We start from the raw sequence: 26,835 nt of genomic DNA on the forward strand, positions 1-26,835 counted from the left end.
GTTACATTACATTGGTTCCTTAATTATGGCCTCTCATACAACTCATGCACCTTGTACAAGGTGCAAAGGCTGCTGTCACACATGCAGTAGTCAAATGAGAGATATAGAGTGGGGGCAGTCAGGATGTATACCTGGTTTAGGTATAGAACTGGCCCTTTTGGACCTGAAGTCTACATGCTTTGCAACATGGATAACGTCCAAGCCATGTTACTTATGGTTTCAGACGCATTCAATTTGTTGGAACATCCCCTCCTGTTGCATAGACTGAAGGAAGTGGCTAATTCTAGTGATGATGCTGTGGCCTGGGTACAATCCTTCTTGGAGGGAGGATCTATGAGGGTCTGTAGTGGCATTTCAGAGACCAGTACTTATGCCATATGATGACCTACAAGGAGCTTGCCTGTGTCCCTCCTTGTGTTGGGAAAGATTTCATTTATGTGCAATTTTCCCTCCTTTTATGCACACCCCAAACATTTTGCTTTTGTTTGGCTTTCCTATCCTGACTTTTTCCAGTGGTGCCCAGTCTTCAGCTGAACTTCCCTGGACGTTTGCTCACTTGTTATGGGAAAACTGACACATCCTTCAGACTGTCAGTACTGGGAAACTATGTTACCCTTAGTCTTTGACTAGGTTGCCATTTCATGGTCACTTTTTAACAGTTCACCATGTACCTTCCAGTACTGTGTGCTGCAGTCCCTTTTTGTTTTATGGCTCTAGACACCGTAGGATGAACTGGTGGCAGCAGTTACTTTTTATAATGTTTTACTTCTTTTTATTGAATCATATTGCTTTTACCGCATTTAGTTCAAGACTGCGGCCAGGTCTGAAAATGGCCGAAAGCCACACACTCTTTTGTTCTTTCCCATAGCCATTTTGTCCCTTGCCTTCACCCAGGTCGAGTAACCCAGGTTTTCCTTATTTGGGCATGCAGCCTCCTGAGAAAAACGATTTTGTGGGCTTCTGCCTGTCACATGGTTGTGCCCAGGAAGCGGGCTGGGACTGAACGGTACCATTCCATACTACTGGTGCTAGTATGCCTGGAGTGCCTGAATGATTTATACCATCGTGGACCGTGATTGGTCCATGACTGAGATGCCTGCAAGAGAGCAGATCTTCGATTGGAAGTCCTCGATTATGGTGCAAAGCAAATCTTGGATTAAGAAAAGGGGCTCTGCATACATTCCAGGCCAATCAACTGAGTTCTCAACGAACTACAGAAGGAGCCAAGACTCCTACATGAAGAAACTAACCTGTGAAACTGATGGAGATGCTTTGGAAGGTTTTGTCACCCTTTGCACTCTGCTGTCTCATCAGACTCCGGCTTTCTTCTTCGATCAAGAAGGCCCGCTAAGGCACTTCACCCCTTTGGAGTAGTGGAAACAACTACTCTCAGTGCTCCCTGCTTACCCACCGAACGAGCCCCTTCGTAAGTGTTCCTCTACCATCGAGCAAACTGTCTACCACAGGGTATCCTGCACAACCCCCCGCCGTCGTGAGTGCAAACCTGAAACTTGGGACATCTCTTGCTTGCGGTCCCATACATTCTCCTACCAAACTTTGCAGGCCTAACTCCTCTGGGTTCCGAATTAGAAAAATATGTAATGCTGACCACACCTGTGGTTCCCGCTTCACTACCTGTTGGTGACAGTCGCTGTAGATCCATTGCTCTTCTGCTCTGCTGTGCTCTGAAGGCTGCTGCACCAGAATTTTCTACATACCTCCTTCGGAAGCTGAGAAAAGGCAACGGTCCCATCACTGACAATCGTTCTCCCATGCAGCCACTGAGAGCCAAAGCACCACAAAACTGCAGGACTTGAACCTACTAGTGACCTACCTACTGGTGACCTCGACTAAACTGGCAAAGTTTGGTAGTAACTGTCTTGAGGGTCGGTGAGTACTTGCATCACTTACAGGTTAGGTTGCACCTGGCACAACCGATCACTTTTATACATGAGTATCTCTTAAAAGGTATTTGAACTTTGCAGGGTTAACATGCGCTCCCTAGCTATTCTTGCCATTTGAACACTGCTTTGCCCCAAGGGCAGGGCCTACACGAATAGTGGGAACCAATTCTTCATCACCTCAAGCCCCTTCCTGACTTGCTACAGCCCTTATGATATGATATGATATGTTATTTATGACGCGCCTGTACACAAGTGTTTCAAGGCGCAACAAGGCAAGGGAGGGGAAACAAAGGGAGGACAGACAGCGATCCTACTAGCCCAGGTGTCATTCAGATTGCGCAAGTGCATGGGAAGGGGAAGGTGTGGTGTAAGGGGGGAAGAGACAGTGCAGTACATGGGAATAGAATAATAACATTAAGTAAAATTAAGGCCAGCAGGTGGCAAGTGCAAAGGTAAGTGCAGACATCAGGTATCAAGTGCTGGTAGTGGGACTGCAGGGATACAGAAACAGTCCCCAAGTGTGGTGGTTGCCAGGTAGGCAGTACAGGTGTGTGTGTGACTGGCAGGGGAGAGACTTGGGCCCGGGATCAGAGGGTGGGCAGGTAACCAGTGCAGTTTCAGTTTCAGCCTGGAGGTCAGCAGGGGAGAGGAGGAGAAAAGGCAGAAGCAAAGAGAAAGGTTTTGCGGTGCTTCTGGAACTGGAGATGGTTCACCTAAGGTTTCAGGGAGGTAGGGAGGCTGGTCAAGAGGGAGGCACCAGCCGAAGAAAGATCTACCACCAACTCGTTGCTTGGAGAAGCGACTGACCCTGAGGGAGTTGAGGCGGATGAGCGAAGAGCTTGAGAAGGAAGATATTTGGTAAGAGAGAGTTGAAGGTATTGAGGCCCCCAGCCCCAGAATGCATTGTGGACAATGCAGAGGGTTTTGAACTTGATCCTCGCAGCCACTGGGAGCCAGTGCAGAGATGTCAGTCCTGGAGAGATACGATCCCTGTGCTTGAGTCCAAGGACAAGTCTTGCAGTCCTGTTCTGGATAAGTTGCAGAGGGCTGAGAGTAGAGGCAGGCAAATTTAGAAAGAGGCTGTTGCAGTAGTCCATCCTAGAGAGAACCAGAGCTCTCGAGACAGTGAGCTTCTGGGGGAAGGAGAGGAAATTAAGAATACCTCTGTGTGACTTCTTAGAGACATCAGAGATATGAGGAGAGAAGGTGAGTGTGGAGTTGAAGATGACCCCAAGGTTTTAAGCCTTTCAGGTGGGAGCAGGAGGAGGGCCATAAGAGGCCAGCCAGAGAGCAACAGGAACGGAGGGAGTGGGTGTGTCGATGAGGAGAATCTCAGTCTTACTGGCATTAAGGCAGATGTCATTGGTGGCACACAATTCCTGGATAGCAGACACAATGCTAGAGAGGTGAAATGGAGAAGAGGTGGCCAAAGGTAGCCTGAAAGTGAGCTGAGTGTCATCTGCACAGCACTGAAAGTTGCCAGGTTGAACAGCCAAGGAGAGAGGTTAGACCCCTCCGGGACACCCCAGATACAGAAAAAGATAGCGGAGAGGAGGGACCCAAGTTGGAACCAGGAGGCTCGGTCAGAGAGGAAAGAAGTCAGCCACGACGAGGCCTGAGCAGTGATACCTAGGTTACTATGGAGACAATTTAGCAGGATGGCATGGTTGACCATGTCAAAGGCTGAAGAGAGATCAAGCAAGATGAGGACACAGGGGGTGTTAGAATCAAGATTGGAGAGCAGGTCTTCACATATGTTCAGGAGAGCAGTTTCTGTGCTTCTGGCAGCTCTGAAGCCGGACTGATGGTCATGAAGACAACCAACAGATTCAGTGTGGAGATTAAGCTTCCAAAAAGATTTGCTATTTGCTTCACCTCTGCGATTGTGCGTTTTTACTCACAACTGTACTGTTTAGCACAAGGTTCCACTCTTCTTAGGGCTGAACTCGAAAGTTAGGAAATGACCCTGAAGAATTGCCTAATGCTATTACTATGCTAATTCAACCCTCTCTTTACATGTAGTGGTTGTATTTTATCACTAAATTGTATTAGGAAACATAATGTATATATATATATTGTATAGTATACGGATTTTGGGTGAAATTGTTTTTGCTTTGCTAAAGGTACTTGTGTCTATTGGTCTGGCTGACAATAAATGTATAGATATTTTTCATATACACTTATCAAAGAGTAATTTGTGGTTCGTTGTTGGGTGTGATCATTGTGTGTTTCCAATCACTCTCACCCCTCCTGAGACTTAGGGCCTCATCACGAGTTGGGCTTTAGCCCTTAAATGCAGTGGTGATGGTATTACCTCCACATTTAAGGGCTGGCCCTATCGCGAGTTGGGAGATGAATTTCTGGAGGTGAAAATCCCTGTTTTTGGCTGTATTACAGCAGGCTGTATGAGACTGCAGTATTAGCACTGAAAATTCCCCATTGATCCAATGGACCTAATGAGGAATGGGGATTTACCATTAAGGTCCAACCCGTGATTCACAGGTAATACCACCGGACCGATCGGTGCTAGGGCTATTACAGTCGGCGGTATTACAGCCGGGAATACAGCCCAACTCGTGATGAGGCCCTAAGTCTTGACCATCTGCCAAGCTACCTAGGGCCTCATTACGAGTCTGGAGGTAACCGAGCCGGAAATACAGGCAAGTTACCGCCGGACTCATATTCCCATTCCGCCTCCATGATTCCCGGAATTACCCGGGCATTACGACCCCGGTGACCTGGGAATTCCAGAGGCAGAATTGTGTAAATCCCCATTCCCATGGAGTCCAATAGGACTCCATGGGGATGGGGACAATGGAAACACTGGTTCCATCTATGACGGAGCCAGTGTTTCCATTTCCGCCTGCAGGCGGGTGGTGTAAAACCCCCAGGTCAGACCCGGCGGGAGTGACACCTCCCGCTTGCAGGACTCTTAATCAGCCAGTCCGGAAAGAACGGTGGTGGCGGTTTTACCACCACCGTTCTTTCCGGACCGGCTGACTCATAATGAAGCCCCTAGATTGGGCTGGTTTATAGATAAAGTTCTCCTTTTTCACTAAACTGAAGGTGGCCTCCAAAACCTCTGTCCACCAGGTCAGAGTTTAGAAATCCATCTTAACACCTTGTACAATATTTTCGCCACCCTCCTGTGTCAAATACTTGAGAGTAAGGGTGTATTTTTTCCTAGAGCAGTGCGACCATTGCCACAGCGGTTATGGGATCAACAATTGATTATTGCAGTAGCCTCCTGATGGGAGTCAACAAGGGGGAAATTGCAAGACTACAGGACATACAGGAAAGCGCCATTAGAGCTATAGTCGGCCTCAGAAAATATGATCATATTTCAGAAGCCAGGAGGAGGCTCCACTGGCTTCCGGTGGAGTCCAGGATACACTTTTGTCTGCTCACTATAGTGCACAAATGTCTGGAGGGTTCTAATCCACAATACCTGGCTAAGAGGTTAACCGAGAAATCCTTTGGTAGAAATTTGAGATCAGATAATACCTCTATGCTGGACATTCCTAGAGCTAAGCTTGCACAAGTTCATAAAATTGCATTCAGCATAAATTCATTCCACCTGATCTTACAGGTGGAACATCACTGGAGAGGTTCAAGAAGAATCTGAAGACTCTTCTCTTCAGAAAAACGGCATTTATGAGACAGGTTTTTTTTATAACCAATAGGTCTTTCTCAGGTTAAATATTTTTATCTGTGAGATGTTCTATGTTTCTCTTCACCCCTTTTTAAGTGTCATTTTATGCGCCTGTATGCCTCTCAGCCCTTTTTGGTGCGTGGTAAAAAATAAATAAAGTAAAGTAGTCAAGGGGTTTGACAATGGGCCAACCAAGCAGCGAAGGGACAGGCAAAGAAATTAACACTGAAACACACTGAAAAGCCGAATAACAGCGGGAACAGCCGCTCACAGCCCGATCCACTCTGCTGGACAAGCTCGAGGCCTGGTTTATCAACTCCAAGCTGATGTCATTCATCGTGCTCCCAGCTCCTCCTCCAGTGATTGACAAAGAGCAGGAACTTGGCTCCGCCCCGCGCTGTTGGACAAATTCAAGGCCTATTTTATCAGCTCCCAGCTGATGCCGTTTACTGTGCACCCAGCCCCTCGTTCCATTGACTAACACAGAGCAGGAACAGCCTGCTCACATCTCCGGTCCCCTCCTATAAACTTATACACAAGTTAAAGCTGCTGGCTTTTCCAATTCTTATTTTTAACTTAACAGGACTTCAGTGAAGGACACGCAGAGTGCTTATAAATCGAGTGGCTAAAGGCAACCTAGTTACAGCATTTGTATTGCACCAGCAGTGGGTTTACAACCCCAGTTACGTCATTAACTCTCAGAAGACTGCTGTGAAAAACACTAGCAGTCACTTTGATTGCAAAGTTTTATGGTAAGGCTTGATTAAAGCAAGCTCAAAGAGTTCCTTTGAGGAGGTCTTTTTGGCAGTTTTGCGGCAGGAACTGGGTGTGAATGGTCGTAGGGATTAGCATGGCCATAGGCAGTCAATGGGTGGGCAAATGACCAAAAAACACCTACAAGCTGTGTGTCCCTCCTAAAATGATATTTCTCCCTATCTATTATCTAATGCAATAGTTTAGGCTATAGCCCAAACTAAAAATGGCACTTTTCAGATAGGCCACAATATGACTGAATAATGTGGAATGGTCATCTATGAAGTGATTTGACACCCATGCCCAAGAGAGAAGCTGGCAGAGACTGGCCTGGGTGATCTTAAAAAGATAGTTCAACCGAGAGACAGAAAGAAAGCTCAACCTAAAGGCATACATTAGAAGGGAATACATGTGTAACAGATATGAAGAAGTCTAACACGCATTACAAATGTTGTAGGTTTCAATTACTGTGACTGACTAAATTAATTTTGGAGAATTCAGGCTTTCACAATTGCATTATTCATAGTTAGATCCACCAAAACAAACATGTCAAATGTATTTATTTTTAAGGCAGTTTTGAATACGTTGCTCTCGCTGCTTAAATACTTGTTTGAAAAAGAAAGAGAGAAACATGACACCAGACATGCCAAGTGATGGCTTGCGTGGGAGGTTATGTTTCTGTCTGAAGGTACACAGAGATATAATGGCTGGCTGTTTGATTCTATTTCATTGCTTTGATGAAATGACTATGCGTTGCAGGAGTATAGGGATGAGTAGTGACTAAAGTGCCTACTAAGCCCCACATTGCTACTCAAGCAGCAGTGAATCCAACCATGATATGATATGATATGATAGGGCATTTGTAACGCGCCTATACACAAGTGTTTCAAGGCGTGACGAGGCGGGGGGGGACAAGGGGAGACAGACAACAATCATACTAGGCCAGGTGTCATTCAGATCACGCAAGTGCAAGGGTAGAGGGGAAGGGAAAGTGCAAAGTGCAAGGGGGAAGGGAGAGGGGAAAGTGCAGTACAGGGTTAATAGCATACAGGATAAGTAACAAGGACCAGCTAGTGGCAAGTGGGAGGTAAGTGCAGTCAAGTGCTGGGAAGGGGGTTCTGTAGGGATACAGACACAGTCCCGCAGTGCAGGGGTTGCCAGGGAGGCAGTGCAGGGGAGAGTGGCTGGGCCAAGGACCGAGAATGGTGAGTGGCCCAGTTGCAGATTCAGTGCAGTTTCAGTAACTTTAGCAGGGGAGAGGGGGGAGAGAATGTGCGGCAAAGAGGAAGGTTTTGAGGTGCTTCCGGAACCGGAGATGGTTCTCCTCAAGTTTCAGGGAGGCAGGAAGGCTGTTCCAGAGGGAGGCCCCTGCAGCGGAGAGAGATCTGCCCCCAACTCGTTGTTTGGAGAAGCGGCTGACCCCGAGGGAGTTGTAGGCGGATGAGCGAAGAGCTCAGATGGAAGCTATTTAGGAAGAGAGAGTTGAAGGTATTTTGGCCCAAGGCCCCAGAAGGCCTTGTGGACAATGCAGAGGGTTTTGAACTTGATCCTCGCAGTCACTGGGAGCCAGTGTAGTGATTTCAGTCCTGGAGAGATACGGTCCCTGGGCTTGAGGCCAAGGACAAGTCTCGCAGTCCTGTTCTGGATGAATTGCAAAGGGCGGAGAGTAGAGGCTGTTACAGTAGTCCAGCTTCGAGAGAACCAGGGCTCTAGAGACAGTGAGCTTCTGGGGAAAGGAGAGGAAAGGAAGGATATCTCTGAGGAGGTGTAGCTGGTACTGTTTCAACCATAAAGGTGAAACAGTCACAGGCTGTCAGGCTGTCTTTAGCACATTTGGCAACTTGCACCAAGGGAAGCCTCTACTGTTCAGAAGGTGTGAGAGCCCATACGTAAACAAATCAAACAACAATAATACTGGGATAACTAAATCAAAGACCGTCTGATCAAGGTACTGTTAAATTGTGACCTTTAATTAAACATGTTAAAATGACCACAACTAATGAAGTCCACCCCTGTCAGTGAAAACACAGAGAAAGCTGATTTTAAAATGAAGGGGAACTGCGGATTTGTAGACAGGGGTGCTCAGGAAAGGTTTCAGTAGCAAAATGTCAAAGTTACCTAATATGTTGTTTAAAGAGTGGACTTGCAAGGCTCTAGGCCCCTTTTAGAGTAGGTCAAAGTCACTGGGACACTTTACACAGCTTTATTTCTTGTCTCTGGAGCTCAAAGGATTGGAGCCAGGCTTGAAAGTGCTTTTCTGGTTCGTCGGCGTCAAGTCGATTTTGAGATGGGGGTCCCAGTGGATCTTGTGTTTGAGGCAGGTCAAGCTCAGTCGGTGGGCATGTCAGGTCAAGATGATGCTTCCACTGATTGAAGTCGGCATCCGAGGTGGATCAGTTGATGGCTTGAACAGGTTGGTTTGGCTTTTGAGTCGGGTCAAATCAATGCTTCTGTTGGATCAATGGATCAAGTGGTTGGTTGAGATGCAGCAAGTCAGTTTCTTGCATGGGGGAGAGTCAGAAATCACGCCAAGAACGGTTACTGTGCATTAATGGGCGGAGTCGGCACTCAGATGGCTTGAATAGCCTGTAACCAGGTTGAATTACTTAGAGTGGCAAAGGATCTCAAACCCAGTATAGGCTCAACATGAGTGGAACATGAGTGATAGATCGTCTTTGGGCACCTTTATGAGCTTCGCCATCACTGGCAGAGCTAGTCCTGGGTCTCAGTAGACAGTCACAGGAAAGGGTACATATGGGCGCAATATTCATTTTGGCATGGAATTTTATAAAAGTCGGGTCTTATTGGCAGAGCCCACTTTCAGAAACAGAATTACAGTACATCCCATCATTGGCCCCAGTCACAAATTGGTGAGAAAGAATCTTCTAAGGGCCTAGCTCATCCTCAATGCAAACAAATCTGCTGAGACCATCTGCTTTGAAGTGTTTTGATCCAGGCTTGCCTGTAGTTCCAAATGTGATCTAGAAAGAGATATGGCACTTGCCAGAGCTTTGGATTCTTCTCAACTGTGGCCCAGTTTCATCCTCTTTTCATCTGTTGCCTTGTCACTTTATCAGTGGTGTGATCCACCCCTTCTGAAGTTAGCTGCACTTAAACTGATCAAATTCCAGACGCACAGGAAACTGACTTACATTTTAGTGCTTATCGATATTCTGGGATTTCCAGAACTGGGGCTTGGCACAAACCGTCTTACATGTACTGAAAAGCTAGTTGGCAGGCAAAGATCCAATTGATGTTGTGTGATATCTGCAGGTATAAAGATATGAAGTGGGGCCCCTGTCATAGATGACTTCCTGGGGTACCCAGAACTGATATAGTGTTCCTATCCTTTCCAAACAGTGCCCAACCATAAGAACTACATGGGTTAGGGGGCTTGGCTGTCTCATATGGATAACCAGAACCTTGGAAAGTCTGGAAAGAGTGCATTGTTTCCCTCAATTTTACACCCACTAGGGGCAGTAACAAATATCTGACAAACTGTAAGATGTCCCAGCCATTTCCAAGGGACCTGCTAGAGGAATATTAGGAGCCAGGCCCACTAGGAAGCCCATGTGGCAGAGGTACACACCCATCTCTGGCAGAACCATGCCTCAGAATTATTGGACTCATAGCTTTTATGCAGGCCAGGGCTGTAAATTAGCTCCTCTGCCTTTTTCCACACTCCAGCCAGAGTTGGACAGTTCCTCTGTACCTGCCAAAAGTCAGACTCACGTGGGCCTCCAACTGAGGACAACTCACTCAGTTCTGGCAGGCCCCTGGGGTTTGAAGATGACATGCCCTTCTTCTTAGGTTCCATAGGGAACCTTGCAATCACCACATTTTTTCCTGTGACAGTAGGCACGTCAGTGGCCACTGGGCCCCCTCGCCCAGGAGAAGGCAAGTCACTGAGCTTTGTATCTGGGCGAGGTGCTGCCAGGGTGACTGGTCCCTTGCACTCTCCGGCAGAATAAGCATCTACGGTTCTTCTCTTGCTGCTTCCAGAGCTCTTGTTCTACTGACTGCTGTGACTATATCTGGATCAGGATGGTCATGCCTTAAAGTCAACCTACTAGAATATAGACTTTGACTGCTGCGCTGTACATGGTGGTTCCCTTTTCTAACTAAGCTGTACCATTGCCAAAGGGCCTTGAACAAGGCTTTCAAGATCTCTGATGCATCAACCCGGTTGTTATGTACAGCCCAGGTTACACTTACTGTCGCATGCAAGATCTGATTCAAGCAGACACATCTCTCAAGGAGAGCTCTTTTCCCCATTTAGGAAAAATTGTTTAAAAAATATCTGAGTATTTCCAACTTCCTCTGATGACCCAGTATCATTCCCACTCATAGTGACTAGGAATGATTTGGCCACCACTCCTGGCCTAGTGGTACTTCATCCGCTGGAATGTCCACACTGACTTTGGCCTCTTCCATGGGTCCAGCACTCATTTAGGACAAGCACAGGCTAGGCCTGTTTGTGATTTCCCTGGAAAGTCTGGTCTCCCTCCCTATGTCTCAGGTCCCTCAACAGGAAACATAATTTGGCTGCTGAGGGGGCTGGAGCCCAAAAGCTTAAGGTTACATTTCAATTTTTTCTTTGGTGGGTGACAAGCCATGCATCTAGAATTTCCCTTAATATTTGGGGGGACATTTGCTCTAAGAAAAATCAGAACAAGAGTTCTCAACCTTCTTATGTTTACTTTTGTCAGAATCCTTTTCTTCTGCTTCGGGAGCACTCGCTTGAGCTTTTTTCTGGACATGACCATTCAAATACTCACTCATTAGTCTTTGCAAGTTCTTAGGGTCTGTCATAGTCTTGTCTGCTGGAGTAACTCTGCCTCACATGTATTTAGTATATGCTCACATGGAATCAAACTAAACATTCCCTCAACATTGTCAACTCAGTTATCAGTCAACCACCCAGATACTTTCAAGACAGGTGTGCAAATGCCTCCTTCTGATAAATTCTCTAAACTTCCAACAATATTGTTCTGTAGTCTTTCGAAATTCCTGAAGATGGTAGCCTTTATTCTGGAGCTATTGGACCTTTTCTCAAGAGACAACGAAATGAAGACAACAGTTCCCCTCGTGGTTAAACAACTCTTTAGGACTCCACCCCACAATCCTTCCTTCATCACCTTATGCTAGAAGCCTAACTCCATTGCTTGAAGCCAGTCGAAATATGTCTTGCCTCACTTCAGACAGCTGGACTAAGCCCTTGGTGAGGTGGTGCCTACGCTTTCCTTGGGGGCCACTACAGGAGGTACTTCCCTCCCTCTCAGATTATTGCCTGCAGGTCTCAGTTTGTCTCCTGAAGCTCTAGCCTTCTTAGTTCTAGCACCACCAGATCTCTCTGCTTTTGTTCTATTAGAGCTGCTCAATCATTCTACTTCTGTGGTTCAGATCTAGGTTTTTCCTCTGATAGGATCCTTTAAACCCTGAAAGAGCTCCTTAGCAGCCAGGTCAGCCCAAGTAAGACTGCCCAGCACCAGGTTTAGATGTGGGACATAACTGATGCTCGTAACTTCACTGAGAATTGGGATCTCTGGGATACTAGACTGCCCTCTTTGCGAAGCATGGCAAGAACAACAATGACTAATGCTGTCCTCAGCCAGTGCCAACCTGACCACTAGACTGAGTATCTGGCTTGATCACTACTGGCGCCCTGGGACTTCCCCACCACGCTAGATTCCTCAAATGCTTGGAGGCTTTTTAGCATTGCTGGTTTGCTAACTTACCTGAATGCAGAAGTCCCATTTCCTGACATAGTTCACAAAAGGTGATGGGCTTCCGGCCCTTCAAAAAATACCTAATAATATTTCTAATGTTGCTTGCACAATTTTCTATTTTGGCTGACTAAACTGTTGGTGCAGTCTGCATCAGATCCAACTACTGGTCAACAGTATGAGGATCTCTCTACTGTGTTACTTTTTTTTTAAATTTCTTTTTTTTATTGAATGATTCAGTTTAGAAACAAACTTTTTTACTCATCTTTAGAATTTCATATAAAAAACATCAAGAATTAAGGTTATTATTAGATCATTCTTGTATGATAAGAAAGCTTTTCCATTATATATTTTTTTTAAAAACAGAAAAATAAAAAATCATTAAATTACAGTTATAATTGTATCATTCTCATATGTTTAAAACACTTTTCCACTCTATGTTTATTCTGAACATGCGAGGACCAATACATTTTTATTCCATGATACTGGTTGTTATTATGAGTTCCCAGAATTGAATAATTGTGTAAATGAATTTCCTAGGAGTTCCTAACAGGATGCTTGACCAGCGCTCTGTCGGTTCTAATGAAATTGGTTGTGTTGGGCGTATTTTCAGGAGAAGCTGTCTTTTATTTCCCTGTGTCGGGCACTCCATGATCACGTGGTACAAGGTAACAGTCTGATTTTTGTTTTGACAGAATCGACAGAAAAATAGATCTTCTGGAAGTTGTTTGGTTAGGGTCAGTTGTTTCCTGGTCGGCAGAAGGTTCAGCCGTAATCTTAGGAAATGATCTCTGAGTCTGCAATCTGGGAATTGTTGAAGGTACTGCAGAAGTTGGTGGAATGGATGGGCATCGATAGCATGGGTTATTGACTGTTTATATGTTGCATATTGCTTGATCATGCATATCCAGTCATTTCTTTGCAGAAGAAGTTTGGCTTTTTGAGGTCTATTTAAGAGCATTTCGAGCTTCATCTCTTCACACTCTAATAGGTTCTGATAAGCGACTTTCCATGTTTGTAGCACTGTTGCTTGCGTAGTCGGAAGTTTTGTGCGAAGGATGTCAATTGGTGGTAAATTGTCTGTCAGTTCTGTCTTTCTGTATAAGAGTGGAGTTTTTCAGGTTTTTAAGGCTTCTAGCGATTGTAAACCTAGTTTGTGACATATTCTTGGTGCGGGAAAACTAGGTGGCAGTGACAACATTCTCCGCCATATTATTACTTCTAACAATGGCCAGGTTTCTGGATGTATGTTCAACATGGGTTCTGATCCATATGTTAATATGGCTGCTACTTTTTGTTTATAAAACATTAATTATCACTGGTTTTAGAGAGTAGGATACATATTTAGTATGGAGCATCTTTCCTTGTCGGACCGATGATGCAGCTTTCTCTTTTATTTTCTCCACCCATTGTTTTTCTGTTTCTGATTGATTTATGATAACGCACAAATATTTGATAGATGTTACAATTTCAAGTTTAGTCCCATTCAAAAAGAGGACAAGAGATTTTTGTTTGGCGTTTTTAGTTAGCGTCATTGCTTTTCTTTTTTGATGTTTATTTTTAAGTCATTTTTTAATACACCTTTGAAGCCCCACTTTTGTTTTATCGAAGAACACCAAATCGTCCGTGTAGAGTATATGCAGGACTTTGGTTTGGTTTAATTGCAGGGTGTTTGTTGTAATTGTAGATTGGAACTCCTGGAGATGAGAAAGGTACACACTAAATAGGATGGCTGCAAGCTGGCAGCCCTGTTTCAGGCCATTTAGAGTGGTTATTCTGGTTGAAAGATTGCCAGCTTGTATGAGTCTTACCTTGATTGAGGGATTTGTGTGCAGAGCTTTAATTGGGTTTAGAATATCATTGGGGCAGTTCCATAGAGTTTTTTCCAAAGTTTGTGTCTATTTATTGCTTCAAACGCAAAGAAAACTGCATGTGTTGTTGTTTTGGCTTTACTCGCTTCTAGTTTTAAAAGGTTTAGCAGGATCAGGTTAATGTTTGTTCCCGTGTTTTTTACAAAACCCGTTTGTCGGGAATCAAATCTCCCTGAATCATTGGCCCATTTTATCAGTTTCTGTAGAAGCATTGCTGTAAAGATTTTGTCCATTGGGTCCAGTAGTGCTATGGGATAGTAGTTTCTTGCCAGTTGTCTGTCGGGTTGTTTGTAAATTGGAATCAGTATGGCCGTCTTCCATGTATGGGGGATTGTGTTAGTTCTCTGCATTGCTGTGAAGATTTCTAAACAAATTTTAGCCCAGATTTCTGGATTTTGCTTGAGATGGGCATTGCTAGGTCCATCAGGACCTGGGGCACGCAAACGGTTTATTATTTGTTTTTCTCAAATAAATCTCATAGGTCCCATTCCAGTTCCCAATTAAGGGGCTCATGATGGTCTTCTGGGGATGGCGATTGAATATTTAAAGAGGCAAAGTGCTGAATACAGTCCTTTTCTGATACATTTTGTGTCACTGCAGTTTGTTGATTATTTTGTTCATTTAGGAGGGACCATAAATTCCTGGTATTTTGATTCCTCAATGCTTTAAGCATCTTTTCTGCATCATTTTGAGCCATGAGAGATTTTGTGTTTTTAATCCAATTATTATACTGCTGTTTCAAATTCTGTTTGAGTAGACCACTTTGCAGGGGGGTTCCTGTTCAGCTTGATGCAGATTCTTATTTAATTCTTTTGTGGCTACAAGTGTGTTGTATGCATGGGCATGCTTTGTTTTTGAACAATTGGCACATTTGTTTATTTGCATGAAGGGCTTTAAAATTGAAGTGTATTCTGGGTTGTCAAGTTGTTGTACCAGTGTGTTCTTGAACTTTACTGCTAGTGATGGTAATTGTATCTGGGTTATCCTCAAACGGTTCATGCCATTGGCTAACTCCAAGTTTGGAAGATTGAGGTTTGGTTTCATGCTTAGTTCTGCCGACCATTCGATTGACAACCTGATGTGGTCGCTGTTTTCACTTGTATCATTGTTGAAATTCAGGTTTTTCTCAACCATGCCCTCGGAGATGTATATGTAGTCCAGGATCGAACCAGACGTGTGTCCTTTCCATGTGTTTTTTGGTTCTTTTTAGTAGAGTGTCTTCTCATTGATTAGAGTGAAGTGTCTTTTCTTCATTTCGTTTCCCCATACTCTTGCTATCATTATTTTTTCTTGTGTCTCCAATTGTCTGCCATCTGTTGCATATACATGGATGTTTAAATCTCCGCAAACAATGGTGTCCATATGATCGTATTTCTGAGACATTTCATCAATTGTGGTAAACACCATATCAATAAATGTCATGGGGGAGGTGGCCAAAGGATTCCAATATACATTGGCTATGCCTAAATGCTTTGTTTAATTCCTATTTCTAGACTCATCTGTTTTCAGGCGTGGAATTGTAACTTGTATCTACAGGCTTGGGTTTGTTGTCTGGAGCCCTTCTATTGCACCTTCTAGTTTTATTAGTGTTAACAACCTCGCAGCTGGACATCCTTTTGACTGAATTATTGCTGGGTTGAAACTAACTTCATAGCCTTCACAGCTTGGAGGTATGTGGAGCCAGGTTTCCTGTAGACAAATTATTTGGTGTAGCTGTAGGTTAATGTGGTGGTTCTGTAACATATGGCTTGATCCTCTTGTATTCCAGCTGTGTTACATGAGTACAGGGATAAGCAGTGACTACATTGCCTACTCAGCCCTGCACGCTACTAAATCAGCAGTAATTCCCAATCATAAAGGTGAAACAGGCGCAGCCCGGAAGCGTAATACAAGCAAAATGATGACGCCTCTAGGGATGACCGGTAACGCCACTGAAGAGGGAAAATCGAGATCAAACTCCTGCCCCCCTAACCCCAGGCACATCAACAGAAAGAACAGAAGGAAGAACAATGGGCACACTCATCATTTTGCACCAGGCCCCAGTGTGCCCATGGGTGACAAATATGCTGAAAGGCACCCACTTCACCAACACTACAACCTACATGCTATATTAGCCTCAAATGCAGCAGTACTGCCATGCAAAATTTACAAAAAACAAGAATAACTGTTTAAAGGCTTGCAGATGCTCACATGTATTGACCTAACAGCACTATAACTCATCAATTCAAGCATTATCAAATGGCACAGTGTAAAGCCAGGCTTCAGGATAATTACAGCCAAGTACACTTGTCTCACTGAACACCAGCCGCAGTGGGGACTTGTGCTGGCTTCAGGAATGCACCTCCCAAACCCAGGAGCAGCTGAAGGCCTTGCAGTAAGATAAGATTATTTTCTTTGAACGACAGCAAACTAGTGTTTTTTCTCTGGTAATGAAAGGCATTTTTACAAGATCCAGCCATCATTTGAAACATAATTGTAACAAGAATGGCTCAGCTCTGGCCAATGAACGCTGACAGGCTCACCCACCCAAACGTTTGTTTTTCCTCTTTCTAGTGAGAATGTTGGTCATATAACCAAAAGAAACATCTTATTTTCAAGATTACTATGAGGTGGATGGCAGCGATCATTTCCCATAGGGAGAATTTAAGCAAGTTGGGATAGAGAAGTACAAGAACAGGTGCCATGATGGGATTTCAGGGGAGTAGCTAAGAAAAGTTAATCTCCCCCTAAGTGATGCACACATTTATTCATAGATCACCACATTTTTGAAGGGGTGACCTGTGAATATTCACAGGGCACATGAAGGGCAGTTCGACCATGCTAGGCTAGGTAAGACCATGCACTGCCCAATGGCTCCCATTGTGGGGCTTTGAGGATGACATGCCACAATCCATCTAGAAGAAGATGAATGGAAATAATCACTGCCTGCTATCATTCCAGACTCAGATAAAAACGTTGCTAACAATTCGTCTACATTTAGCATTAACATCTCTGGGAACTAGACACATATGGCGCCCGTACCTCCCAGGTACTAGCCAGACTCTGCAAGTAACCCACTGATACTATAAACCCTTTAGAGTGAATAATGAATGGTCTGCCTCTTCAGTGATACCCAGTTAGCTTTACATAAGCTTTTGAAGGCAAATGAAAATATGCATTTTCATGCATGCCGACATAATCTATGTCATAAGTAGGTGCTTATAAATTGCTATTTTTTCTTTGCACTGCCGGACTTGTAGTTTTGCTTTTGCCATTATAAATCCAATACAACACGCCACTGACTGCAGGGAAGAAAATAGCGTGTATGAACATCTACTGAATGGCATGGATCATGTTGACATTTTAACGTATTTTACACTTTCAACGTTAACAGCAATTACAGTATGAAAGTAGTTGTTATCTGCAAAGCAATAGTGCACATTGCCCTTATTTACAAACCGTTTTTCAATCGGGTTTCAGATTGCAAAACGATTTTGTATATCAGGCCCTGTTGTTGTTACTTTTTTATTAAAGTTTGTTTTTATATATTGTGCTTGTTACACCAATGTTGCCATTTTGTAGCACTGTACATCACAAGTGTTCCTATCACCCAACACGATGGGTCACAATGTTTTGCTTTCAGAAGGATAAACGTTAATCTGGCATTGCTGGGATTCGAAACTAAGAACTCATTGAGAACAATTCTCATCAGTGAGCACTTACAGCAATAGGCTGCCTGGCCTGCTTGCCCTGCAGTTAACAGTAATTGAATGGGATATGTTTCTGCCATTTCCATATGTTGTGTGGTATGTATATTTTCAAAACGTACACAGGCGCATAAGAGTGGACAGCCATTTGCAATGAGCGTCCATTTTGTGGTTTGGCCTATAGAAGTTCTGAAGAACTGCTTCGGTTCACAGACATCCCCCCTGTACAGCGAGGGCTTTTTCTACTTCATTTTGAATGCCTTTGTAATAAACAGCTCTGGTTGTCCCAGGGGACACTCACATCATGCCTACGAAGAAGTAGTTAAGTGTCTGTTACATGTTGTGATGAATACGTGAAGGCATACTTAACACCACACTCCTACAATACCTATGAAATTATCAAATTTAAACAATTACAATTGGTTTAATAAGTCCCTGCAGGTTTGTAGGATTCAAGACGTTTTTGTTTTACTAATCAGTAAGATAAGGCATTTTTCAGTTTTTATTGATTTACAAATTAGCAGCATGGTGCCATAAAAGGGTGATAAAATAAAACTAATATAATACTAATATCTTCTGTGCTTAGGCCTTACGGCTGAAAAAAATATCAGTAAAGTGGTGCACAGCAGAACCATCCGCCTGGGAAAGAAAGAGACCTGTACGCTTAAAAGTGCTCACGTATTTGCGGAGTTTGACCTTGATAATATTAATACAGCAGATGTTCTCCTTTGGACGTATACACACACTCACGCGCACATGCTATGTGATAAAGGTTCTGTTCATTTAAGATATTACACCTTGGAAAACTAAAACAGGAATGAACGTCGAAAGTAAGGAGAGGCTCGGTATTGGTACACACTGTTGAAAACAGACAGAAGTTAAAGTCGCCCCTAAAAAATATATTTGGGAGGTTTTACCCAAAACAAAATTAAAGGTTATTAAAATGTGGGTTAGGCTGAACATGTGGTCCATGCCTGAGGCCTTATCATTCGTGGCAGGGGAAGCATAGCGTTCAGTAATGCAAGATGGGGCGGTCAGGTGGTACAGCCAATTATGCAGTCAAGGAAAGAGGAAGAGGATGAGAAGCAGACTGGCCTTACTGTGCAAAGGGTGAAATGTCTTCATGCTAAGCACACATGGCCATGCAATATATATCCTAACTATTCCAAGTCCTGGAAAAATGGGAGCCTGTCCTCAATTGAACATGACAGTCAGAAACTTTAGTTTGCTCATGAATAATAATTTCCACATGGGGCAAGATGTTAAATCAGTAGGTATGAACGGCGTCATCATGCAACAATTCACCTTCCAAAGCTTATTATTCCCACACAGAACACTGCGAGCCAGTTCTCCAATGCTATGAATTATATTCTATGCCAGAAGTCTTTACTAAGACTTACTGACTGCCTGCTAAACCATCTACAAAGAGTACAACACTCAGCAGCCTGATGGCTCCGAAAATGGGAAAGAGGGGAACCCATCCGGCCGGCACCTTGGACCCATCGCAGGATTCCAGTCAACTCTACACATTGCCCACTGAGACTTTCACCGCTAGGGGCCAGAAGCCACACCAACGAAGTTTATCCTCTGTGAACATGAGCAATTTGAACACCTGGCTGGACACCACAGAAAACAAACAGAGAGCAAGGCCTGCTAACGGGTTAATTGGTCTTCATTTTATTCAAAGGAATCATGGGTTGACCCACTGAAACCACCACATTCTGGGGGTCCTAGTCACATAAAACTGTCCCATCCCAGTACCAACATCCTACCAACCTAACCATTGTTACCTACCAAAGCATTATGGTTAATAAACATGCCCTTAAAAGGGATGACTGGGCAGCTAAGCAAGCTATCTCAAGCTGTTTGATTGAAGGGCTACATGTTGATAAGGCTAATTTGTGGAATAACAGGGCCTTTTATAAAAGAACAATAAGGTGCAAAAAAATAAATATTTATGGAAAGTAAATGGGATAAGCTCATGGTTGCTTATGAGAAGAGCAATAGATTAACTCACTGGAGCTTTACAGCTGGCAACGAGGCCAATGGTGATCAACCTGACACTGTTGGATTGGAGCTGCTACTTGGCATATGCACTTTGAAAATCTATATGGAAATGGCCCAATAGTTAGTTCTACTGGTGTTGATATGAGGACTCCAATGCTAATTGAAAATCTAAATGGAGAGGTTGTATTTTCTCTTGAATTATAGGAAGTGTACCAGGCACTAGAACATCAAAAAAGGGTAAGGCATCAGGTCCCGATAAATAGTCCATAGACCTTTTTAAGGATGAACCAACCATATGGGCTCCAGTGTTGTGGCGCCTTTTAACTGCAGTGATTAATACTGGTGTAGTTCCATCTTCTTGGTGAAAGGCAGTTATTTTCACTATTTACAAAAAAGGAGGCAGGGACCAGCCATGTAAATATCATCCCATCTCCTTGAAGGATAGCACAGGTACAATTTTTGCTAAAGTAATTTTGTGTCATCTACAAGATTGGGCAGACGATCATGAGTTAATTAACCATTTACATGCAGGTTTTTGGAAAAACAAGAGCACCATTGATCACGGCTTCCGCTTGTTCCTGGAAGTACAAAAATGTGTTGCATTACAATAAATGAAATTATATGCAGTCTTCATAGAGGTATGGTTGTGTTTAGTCACAGTTTGAGAGGTGTATGAAGAGGAGTGAGATTTTTTAGTAGGGTTGGTTAGTGGCATCAATTTCTTGATGAGACGCATGTTTATCTTCACAGTTCTGTCCAGGTGTGATGCAGGGCTAATTTTCACAATTCTATCTCGATGTGAAACAAGCTAATCTTTCCAGTTTTGTCTACGTGTGACACAAGTTAGTCTTCACAGTTCTATCTGAATGTGACACAAGCTAATCTTCATAGTTCTATCTCGATGTGACGTAAACTGATGTGACGTAAGCTAATCTTCTCAATTCTGTCTAGATGTGGCACAAGTTAATCTTCACAGTTCTACCTCGATGTGATGCAAGCTAATCTCCACAATTCTGTCTAGGTGTGACGTAACTTAATCTTCACAATTCTGTCTAGATGCGATGTAAGCTATTCTCCACAATTCTGTCTAGATGTGATGCATGTTTATCTCTACAATTCTATGCCATTCCTACTAGCTCAATGCAAACTGTGGCTGAAATAACACAATTGGCATAATGTAGAGTGTGGTCACCTTACACGATGAGGATGATTTCAAGATGGCTAACTTGCATAAATGAGGAAATGCTGACTATGGGTGAAAAGCATGGATAGGAGGCTAACGTAGTGATATACATGAGAGGTGCTGTTGCCCTATCACAGCGGGTCCATGCATTAGACTATAAATATTAAAATAAGGGAGGCGAGGCTATTTAGTGGGGTACAGTGGTGTCTACACCCTTTCTGCACCACCTGGGTAGGAATTGTTAAGGTCGTGGGTTGCTCTTTGGTCGTGAGAAAGCTCTGCCTGGCATAGCCTCCCCGAGCTCCTAGGGCACAGCCCCCTCCCTGCAAATTCTAAGCACTCTCTGTTCTGATCAAATTACTGTTTGATCCTATGTGTAGTCCGTACATTTTTATCATGCAGATTAGGGAGTTCGATAATAGTTGCACTGCTGATGATTAATTTTATCTTGTTTTCATTGGGCTTGATCTTATTTTCTTTTTAAGATCTGATTGCCAATGAATGTTATCTTTTGATTTACGGAAAATGAATAATTATCTGTATATTTTATATGTGGTTTTAATCATGTATGCAAATTTGTATGGCTTTACAGCCAAATAAAACTAAATGAAAGGCATCCTACAACCCAGCCCCACGAAACCCACATGCATCTTCAACCCGAAAGCAATAACTATACCAATCAGATTAGAGGAAACAATGTGCCTCAATGCAAGTCAGCCGGTCCGGAAACAACGGTGGCGGTTAATCCACCGCCACCGTTGTTTCCGGACCGGCTGATTCTGAGTCAGCAGGCGGGAGGTGTCACTCCCGCCAGGTCTGACCTGGCAGGAGTAACACCACCCGCCTGCAGGCGGATATGGAAACATCGGCTCTGTCATAGACGGAACCAGTGTTTCAATGGTCCCCATCCCCATGGAGTCCTATAGGACTCCAAGGGAATGGGGATTTACAGAATTCCACCTCCAGAATTACCAGGTCACCAGGGTTGTAATGCCCCTGTGGTTCCGGCAATCATGGAGGCGGAAAGGTATTACGGGTCCGGCGGCACCCTGCCGGTTTTCTGGCATGGCTACCACCGGACTCTGTTAATGCCTTTATAGAAATCGTCATCTTAAATGGCAAAACAACAACTGCAGACAAGATCCCAGTGTCCTTCCTACAAAGTATTTGCTTAGAAATTAGAGATACACTGGACAAAGTCAATCTATGTCTGAACAAATTCCTACAAGCAGGGAAGAAAGCAAAAACAAATTGTTTGAACTATCCTGCAGTTGACTATGATGAAAAGAAGAGGAAGGGAGCTAGAAAGAACCTGAAGAAAACCTTAGAGTATCAATGATAAGATTAAGCTCATCTACAATGGAAAAAATTATAGGGCTACTGTCAATCACAAACACAAGTTACATCCACACACCAGAGAAAAGCATCAACTATAAAAATTCCAAACTGACAGATTTTGCACAATGTCAAGTTGACAATATAGCATCTTCTTCACTAAGAAAGTGGAAAACATAAAAAGAGAAAATTCTTACAATGAAACCTGAAACATATTTCAAGCATCCCAGAAGAGACTCTAAAACTAGAGAATTAAACAAAAACATCCAAAGCCCAAGGTGAGCCCTGCTGTGCTCTCCTAATCCACTCAGTAAGAAACACCTTGACGTCAACGCTTACAGCAACATCACCACAGCTTGGCTCAAGACACCTTCCATCTCACAACTCCTAAAAAACATGGACCTAACTAACCCAGACAAGTATGGGCCCATCTAAAATCTCCCCATCAAATGTAAACTTCTCTAGAGTGTTGTTCCTGACAAGCTAAAAGAGTACAGTGAAGAAGTGTCCTTACTCTGTCGCAATCAATCAGGTGATTGACAGAGAAGAAGTACAGAAATGGCCTTCCGTTGAGAGAAAAGATTCTGTTGAATCTTGACCAACACAAACTGATCACCGTAATCCTCCTCAACCTGTTTGCAACCTATGGTACCGTTAACTATCACATTCTATTGTCAAAATAAAGATCTATAAGGGCATCAAGAGCAGTGCCCTTCAATGGCTGGCTTCCATCCTCAGGAGGTGCTCAGCCATAGTGAGATTGGTAAGTAATCATTCATTTCTCTCTAATGAGGAGTCCCTATATCATCTTCCTTTTCACCATGGCTGTTAAATCCCTATTGGTGACCACTCAATGTCATCCGAGATCATGTGGACATAACTTTCTACATCTACATTGATGACACACAGCTGCACCTCCTAATGTTTCAGCGTGTCTGTCCATACTTCAGATGTGGATGTTGAGAAGTCAACTACTCCTAAACCCTGACAAAGGCAAAATGACCTGTTCTTGCCCATCTGCCTCTTTCTGGTTCCTACCTCTGTGAAGAAAGCAAAACTCCTCCGAGTCGTCTTCCACTAGGGCATGTCTTTCTCGCAATAGAACTCAGCAGTGGTGCAGACAAACATCTCATTTTCTGAAATACCAAATTTGGAGATATTTGGCAGAATTTCCAGTAAACAGCACAATTCCATTGCATTTTCTGCCACTATCAACATGTTTCAGTCACACATGAGGGCATTTACCAAAGAAGTGTCCCGAAATGGGTTGGTCGTTTCTGACAACTTCAGCATTAAAACAAGGTTTAGTGTGCAATTCGGGAGGGCCATGTAAAACTTTCACATGATAAGCAGACACACAGTGTACCTTAGAGACTTGCCGTCAATTCGGTTTTTGCGAAGCTGTCCATTCTGGGTGTTCAATGCAGCCCGATTTGGTGCAGAATGCTATGTGAGACTTTTGCGCGGTAAGACATGCTAACCAATCTGGCAATATAGCAGCCTGAATTTCTTTGTCTTCTTTGTTTATTTGCTCAGCTAAAACCATATGCAGGTAGCATTGCCACATTATTAGATCATAAATGCATAATAAATTACGGTAATTTAAATGAAATCTAAAATCTTCTGTAAAGCATACTTAATGTACAATCATCATTTTTATGCAAACATACATTCTGAAAACCATTTGACTTCCTCTGCCTTGTGGAACAGACACCATTGTCACATTTGATTGAATGGTTTGGAAGGTTTCGACGTTACAAACCATGCTTCTACCACGGAACCTTTTGAACTATGGATATAATGTTAGTGCTTTATGCATCGTTCCTATGTGATCTTTGTATTATTTGTATGTCTTTGTCTACAAAAATTCAAACTCAATAGAAAGTGAATGATAACATACATAAATGAAAACACAGGCCAAGGGGATACTTACGGTCTGATTAGGAGTACAGCAGTTCAGCAGAAAGTGGTGGTAAGGTCTCCTTTATTCGCATAGTCTCCCTTAAATAGATAGTATCTCTCTTTCATGAGGTTCTGTCTTTGTTACTTCATAAGGTCTGGGAATTACTGTTTTACTGTCAGAGAGGACCTTTTACTAAATGAACCAATACAGGTCCATTAACTAATAGCGCAAAGGTGAATTCCTATCTCAGTAGGTATGCCAAAGCATACATACTGCAGGTGTGTATAAAGTGAGGTCAAAATATTCACAAACCTGCCATACAATATAGTGACGCAGGGCTAGCATTTGTGCTACCCCTGCAGTCCACAGGTTATACATCAGCATTAATCTGTCAACATCATATTTAGCGCCTACATTACAGAAGGACAAACACATTGACACAGCTGTAGGTGACTAAGTCAAAGTACTTGGACTAATGCTAAGGCTACGTTACCCCAACCGATTGTAACACATACATAGAACAGCGAAAGGCCTGTGTAAATCAATGGGTGAAACATGTCGAACTGGAGTGTGTCAAAATGCGTGCATTTATTTATTTAAAGGACCTTTGTATTTGCAAAAGAACAGTTGTCACTAGTAGGCCACTAGGAGTCTAGCAAGGACATGTGCTAAGCCTAAGAACAGGGCATTACGTATTAAGTTGTTACCAAGAAGTCTGCAACCTTATTTTGGCTGGACAACATTTTCAGCTCGCCTTCATCACCAAAACATGACTTAATTGCTTGGGTATTAATTCATTCTGGGTTCTGGACTGGCAAAAGCCAAGCTGAATGTTTCTGTCCTTTTTGCACGTCCGGTTTGGAAATGATAATGCGTATTGTGTAATTTTGTTCCTTGTAGACCTGTCAATCTTTATTTACTGTCGGTTACAAGCAAAGGCACTCGGACAATTTTGCACTTTCAGTACACAGCACCTTATATGTGTGAAAAGGTACTGAATATCACATTTCTTAATGTATTCTAGTTTTTTAATGTATTATATTAATACTGTGAATATAAAGTATGAATTGCTCACTCTGCACTTATGCCTGTTTATTCCCTTTTGAAATTTTCATGGGACATTTTGACCCCAATTAATTGTTAACCACAACATCATGACTACATGTTATGTGATTTTAAGGATGAGATGTTATAGCTAGATTAAGCTTTACCTGACTCAAGGGCTGATATAGATGCCTGTGAAGAACTGAAGTTGGGCTCCTTGGATGTAGAAGACATTTCAAATGATATTTGTGTATCATCTGTCTTCTTATATACTTGAAGTCAACATGGCAAGATAAGCCGAGCAATTGTAGAGAGGAGGAGGATCGCTGGAGTGTGCTGAAGCTCACTGACGATGAGTTGAGCATTAAAACACAGAGAGAGATGCTTGGTTTGACTTGAAAGGAAGGAAATGTACATGACAGATCCTGGACCAAGATATCAACTTTTTACATCCTAGATAACAGGATGGAGTAGTAAAAAGTGTCAAAGTGTACTAGCAGGCCAAGCACAACTCAGAGTCCAGTCTTACTGTGCTACCAAATTCAAGACAGTGGTCCAAATATCGCCCTCATGACCCCCACTCGACTCTCAGCAGAAGGACAGAGGCACGACAGATGCACCTCACTCTTAGGCCCTTCACCACCATTATCAATGTCTCGCAGGTGTGAGAAACGTTACTCTCTCAGACAGCCCTTTAGACAGAACCTAATCGATGATATGGAGATGTCATCAATTGAACAAGATGACTGACTGCAAATCAAGAAATCAGTGACATCATCACTGACATCACAACATAGCTGCACGTCGACCTGAAGTGCATAGCCAACCATTCACAAAGTTACACAAACCTGCATTAGCTTGTTGCATATAGACATGAAAAACATGTTTATAACTCATGCAGGTAGAGGACAGGTTCACATACATATCTCTATATATTCATATCTTTCACCAAAGCTGAACTGCAAGACACGAAGTATACATATATCTAGCTTGCACATGCTTGATTGCCACTAACCTGGCAAGCCATAAGGATAATAGGGGGCTATAGTCATATTGAACTAAAATGAGGAACGGAGACAGACTTTGAAATACATGGAAGAGCCGGCAGATCGCTGCAGCTAGAGGCAAGCAGAACGATGCACCTAGCCAAGGATGAGTGGAGACAGGAAAGTTCCTGGTTACCAAGACAATAATCCACCCGCAAGAAATTCAGGCTACAATCCTCATAATCATAGGCAAGAGAGCTCCATTTTGTGATCTTAAGACACGTGACCCAGCAGAGCAAGACAATGCCCATTCAATAAAGGTAGACAGAAGCCTTTCGCATTGAATCAGAGGTGGAAGGATACATGTGTTGCTTACAAATTAACCACTGAAGGCAAGGCTTAGGGGATGACATTAGGGAACACACAGCTCCTCCATGTTCATTCTCATTGCCTTGAAAGGTGCACTCAGCCTGGTAAACATCCAGGGTCCCATGGGTGGGAGGACACATTCTGCTCAATCCATACACACCTTTTACGTGAAGGTATCATATGTTGCAGGAGCCAATGGTCTCCCTGCGACCCTGCAACATTGTACATTGATACACACAGAGGTGGGCCCAGGAGGAGCCACCAGATATGGCTATCCAATAGTAGAATTAACTCTCATAGAATACATATATAGTTTGCCTAAACTGATCAATGTTAAACGCCTGATACTTTTCGGGGACAAAGTTGATTTTGTGATGTCACACCTGGAAAAAAAACGGGTGACACAAGCTCAGAAG

Source organism: Ambystoma mexicanum, chromosome 5q (genome assembly GCF_040938575.1).
Source record: "Ambystoma mexicanum isolate Mex_15411 chromosome 5q, UKY_AmexF1_1, whole genome shotgun sequence".
In the NCBI taxonomy this organism is placed as follows: Eukaryota; Metazoa; Chordata; class Amphibia; order Caudata; family Ambystomatidae; genus Ambystoma; species Ambystoma mexicanum.